We start from the raw sequence: 5,229 nt of genomic DNA on the forward strand, positions 1-5,229 counted from the left end.
CAACAAACAACAATTTCAAATTATTATATGAAATTGTCAGGATAACCATGGAACACTAGCAGACCATAACTCTACTCCTGTGCCCTTTTCCTCACTCAGGCACTGTTAAGTGTGAACAAGAATGACTGATATTTTCAGTTCAGGATAGTCAACCCTGTTAGTTATGACTAAAGTGAGCAGTAGCCCCCTGCTATTGGGAGAATGTCTCTTATTTTTTTAATGTTATTGCTTGAATTTTATTTGGTTGTTAGAGAACTTTTAAGGACAGGTACATAAAACAGGGTCATAGGTATGGCCAGGACCAGGCATGTCTAGGACACCCAGGGAGTGCAGGCTATGGTGTTCCAAGACTTCCCAGGAAAAAAAGTGCTTCTACCCATCAACACCTGGAGCGGGATGCAAGGAGAGAAACAGGCAGTCAAATCTGTCACATTCTCATAGAAGGATATCAGCTTGTACATCCCTAGTTCATCTTCACATGCCTTTAAAAGGCTCTTATTAAATTTAACAACATCAAGTTCAGGAAGATGCCAATGGAAGTAGATACAATGCTTTACTGAAAGATTGAAAGGGTCCAAATATAAAGGTTAAGAAATGTGGCCAAAACCTAAATCAGAGGTTATCTAAATAAAGGGATTAACCTCATGGCAATTTCTGCAGCCTCCTTAGTCCCCACTTATGAGATCTGCAGACATGCTTCCTCCTCTGTGATCCAGAAACCACTTTTGGGAATAGTATAGGGTGCCAGAATTTATTGCCCAATGGAGGCAAAGAGTCTGTTGGAGTCCATTGCAGCTGCTCCCAGTAGACACAGAGACCAAAGTATGGAGTAACTATGGAGTTCATCAGAGGATGGCAGCCATGTAGCATCAGAGGCATGCGCTGTCTGTCCCTTCTCACCTGGGATATAGTCATATAATATATCTATATGCCTGTTTCTCACAATTTTATGTTTCTTACTCTTCTCAAGTATGTTGTTTATATTTGTGCCAAAATTATTGGGGAAAATATTGTTGGGTTTTTTTCCTACTGTTATTATTGTGTCATTTCAGTAAATTCTTCTGCTTTAAGCTAATTGTGTTCTTTTGGCTGCCTAATAGAAGTAAACTTATTTGGGGGTTAATCTGCAGATGGATGGACCCACAGATTCCCTTAAATCTGTGGTGGTTGTTTACAGGGGAACCCATCCTAAAATTTAGGGAGTAGCTTCTAGGACTGGTGTAGATAAAATACAGAAATTCTACTTTAAAGAAGCTACTAAATATGAACAATTAAGCATTTAAAGGACAACTATATATATATACATTCATAGATCTAGATTCACTAAGTAAATGGGGATTTATGCTCAAGGTCACCTAGAGAAATCTACATAAAATATGAGTCAAGATGTAATTAACACTATCATATGCTGAGTGTTCTATGTTGCCTTTTTCCTATCAGGAAGCATGGTAAAATTGAATGAGTAATAAAATTGGTTTCAAGAAGAACTAGGTTCAGTAAAAAGTGGAGTGGCTCATTCAAGATGGCAGAGCTCCACCAATTGCCTAATGAGAACTTGATCTCCTTATTTCACTCTGACTGGAATTGAAGAAGCCTCCTCCCTTGGATGATTGTCACAGGAAATTTTGACCTGCTCCATTTTTCTAACCTGAGCCGTTTCATCCCTCATCAGGTAAATTTTATTATCCTCAGCCATATTTTCCAACATTTTACATCATCTTCCACCAAGCTTTGGATTGACACAGAGTACTATTGATGAAGGGGTGGACTTGTGCCTAAAGGAGCTGCTCCATTTCCCCCATCCACCACCTGAGGACAATTTTCACATGCCCCACTCCTCCATTCAGCAGCCCAATGTTCTTCAACAAAAGCATTTGTTTTTTTAAAAGAGGGAAGCTTATACAACGCATGGAATGAAAAATACAGTTCCTTACAGAAAACACTGGTTTGGAAAGGCAAGAACACAGATTCTTCAGTAGAAATGCCCTTCAGAAATTCAAAACAAAGCTGTCTTTTTTGTGAAAATGATGACAGACAATTAAGTACAAGATCCCCCAAAAGAAATCAGAGAGTTGCAATGGTTCCACAGAAATTTACAGCAACAATGTTAACACCAGACAAGAAAGTTTCACAGAAGATTGGCTTCCAGATATGAAACCTTCTCAAACTTCCTAAGGCACACAAGTGGTGTATGTATGAGGGATTCTATTCCAGTATAAATATACCATTATTTGAAGGAGATAATGGCTTTTCTGTCTGTATAAAAGAGTCTTTTCCTAATCTAAAGACCATAAACTTAACAAGAGTGGAATGGGGGAAAATTAGATGGCTGATGGGAGCACCACAGAGGTGTTCTTCTGTATTTTCTGAAGAAGAAGAAAGAGAAATGGCAAAAAATTCAGTTCCTACAACAAAGGAAGGTTGCAGATGTTTCCCAGTTCAAAGATCTTCCAGATGAAATTCCTGTTCCTTTGGTCATTGGGATGAAGGTTATAGCACAATTACATAGTGTTCATGATGTCCTCTTTCCTGGGCATATATATGCTGTAGACACACTTAATGTCACTTACAGAGTTACTTTTGATAGAGCAGGACTTGGAACCCATACTGTCCCTGAATATGAAGCTCTGAGCAATGAGCCTCATGAAACAATGCCAATTGCTGTCTTTGGACAAAAACAGCTGCCTTCTCAATTTTTCATGACTCCACCACAGTTACATTACAACTCTTTCTCTCCAGTCACCCATTACAAATAATGATCCTTTTTTAGGACAGTCACCATGGAGAAGCAAACTTCCAGGTTCAGATACAGAAACATTAGGTGGTTTTCCAGTGGAATTCCTTATCCAAGTAACTAGATTATCAAAAATTCTTATGATTAAAAAGGAGCACATCAAGAAACTAAGGTAAATGAACACAGAAGCAGAAAAATTGAAGTCCTATTCTATGCCCATCAGCATTGAATTTAAGAGGAGATATGCAACTATTGTTCTAGATTTTGAACAGCTGAACAAGTATGCAAACAAAGTTTTACTTAAAGTTCAGCAGTACTGTTATGAGCTTGCTCCAGACCAAGGACCTGCCGACTAACCAACAGATATGAGACACAGGTGTGAAGAAGAAATTCAAGAAATTATTAGACATGCAAATACATCCATGGGACAACCCTATGTTGAAAATGAAAATCTTGCCAATTTAATTTCTAGACATACAGCAATATTATTACAAATTAAGTGTCTAGCAGAAGGAGGTGACCTGAATTCCTTTGAATTCAAATCACTTTCTGATTCACTTAATGATATCAAGAGTTCAGTAGATGCTTCTAATATCAGATTCAGCCTGGAGTGACACAAAGATTATAATGGAAAAGCCAGAGGTAAGGAGGTGGCCAGGGCACCAAAAGGTTACAGCCTGGACTAGGGCTATAATTGTGAATAGAGAGAGAAGGGACTAAATTCAGAAAACAGCAAGATTTACAGATAGTCCAGGAGGAGTGACATGCAAAGAAGACAGACACCAAGACTTTGAGGGATGGTAAGATTGAATGCTAGTGATGGCAATGGAGAAGTTAAAACCAATAATAATGACAGCTGATACTTATATAGCACGTTAAGTTTACACACCACTTTACATATGTGATCTTATTTGACCCTCACAACATCCCTGTGAGGTAGGTACTCTATATAATATTACCCTCATTGTGACTTGCTCACCATAGTCATGAGCTCATATAACTCATTTATCAGAAGTGGGATTTGAAACTAGACTTCCTTGTCTTTTTAAATCTATCACTCTTTATCTTCTGTGCTTCACTACAAGTGAAACAAGGCTTGTTAGAGGGAGAGGTCAATGAACTCTAAAGATCCAATTGGAAATATTGTGTAAAACAGATAAAAGCATAGATTTGGCAAGAAGAAGAAAGGTTATGCCTGGGGTTACATAAGTTTGATTCATAAAATCTGAGTAAATGAACTCCCCAAGTATAGAAAAAACATGAAGACTTGATTTAAAATTAATAGTTGAGAAGAGGGCCCAACAAAGAAGAGGAATGAGACTGGGAAATAAGAGCACTGGTTCAAACTAAGAAAGATGAACCCAGTGGTCTTAACAGTAGGCTAGAAAGAGTAGATGAAACTTTTGATATGTCTCTTGATCCATGCTTGGAGTCCATTGTACATGTTCAAGATCATAAACTAAGATTTTCCTTTAATCTTGGTCAAGAATTGTTGAATGTAGATAAGACACGCTTTTCTCACAAGTCTAGTTTTGAACTAGTGTCTTCAGATATAGGCGAAAAGGTTCCAAAACTCTGTCGTTGGCTATGGGGTCCAGAGAGACCAACTCCACCCCTGCTTGGATCAGGCAAGCAGTTTACATCTGCCTCAAGAGGCAGCAGGGAAACCAAATGCTCCCCTTCAGTTTCAAGAGGAGAATGATTGAGGAAAAGCTCTGGTCCTGCTGAGGGATTATGGGACTTTCCTCTCTGCTGACAGGATTTAGCAGGACTGTTCTGGAACCAGACCTAGGAGAACATAAGGAAAATTTGCATTTGATCAAAGTTTTTACTACCACTACAGAATGGTCATAATTCAATAAATAAATGAATTCAATTCAAAGCCCTATGGTATAATAGCAAAAAAAAAAAAAAGAACTGGGTTCAAATACTATCTCAGATACATAATAAAAGTGATTATAACCAACCATTAAGCCATTTTAAGTCTCAGTCTCCTCATCTGTGAATAGAGCTAATAACTATTATACCTCCCTTCCAGGACTATTGTAAGGTTCAAATGAATTAATGTTTATAAATTGTAATAGAAATGATTGTCATTATTATTTCATAGAATCAAAGAGACTTTAATTGCTTTAGAGAATAGAAGGAGAAATTAAAAAAAAAACAGCTCCAAACCTATAGCTGATTTTTGTCACCTGACTCTCAATGTTCATAAAAAAAAAAATCAGAATTTTTACAACTTCTTTTTTCTGCTCTGGACTTACTGTGATTCAGATATATGAGATATTTTCTACAACTAATAATTTAGGCCAACCATAGGTGTCCTTTATTTAAACATGTGCACAAATATCTAATCTATTTCATTTTCACTAGGTTTCTCAGTTCTGTAGGTAGCTATAGCTTAAAGATTTTGCTCCTAATAAAATCTAATTCCTTTGCTTTCACGGTACTCTTATTTAGAGTCATGCAATCCATGCTTCTATGACCCATGTAGC

The 5,229-nt window shown here is 37.4% G+C and overlaps 1 pseudogene; it reads left to right on the top strand.

Annotated features, from left to right (window-relative positions):
- The first annotated feature begins 1,809 nt into the window (after positions 1 to 1,809).
- LOC100028005 (protein lin-9 homolog) lies at positions 1,810 to 4,242 on the top strand (annotated as a pseudogene).
- The last annotated feature ends 987 nt before the right edge of the window (positions 4,243 to 5,229 follow it).

The sequence above is a fragment of the Monodelphis domestica genome, chromosome 6, assembly GCF_027887165.1.
Source record: "Monodelphis domestica isolate mMonDom1 chromosome 6, mMonDom1.pri, whole genome shotgun sequence".
NCBI lineage: Eukaryota > Metazoa > Chordata > Mammalia > Didelphimorphia > Didelphidae > Monodelphis > Monodelphis domestica.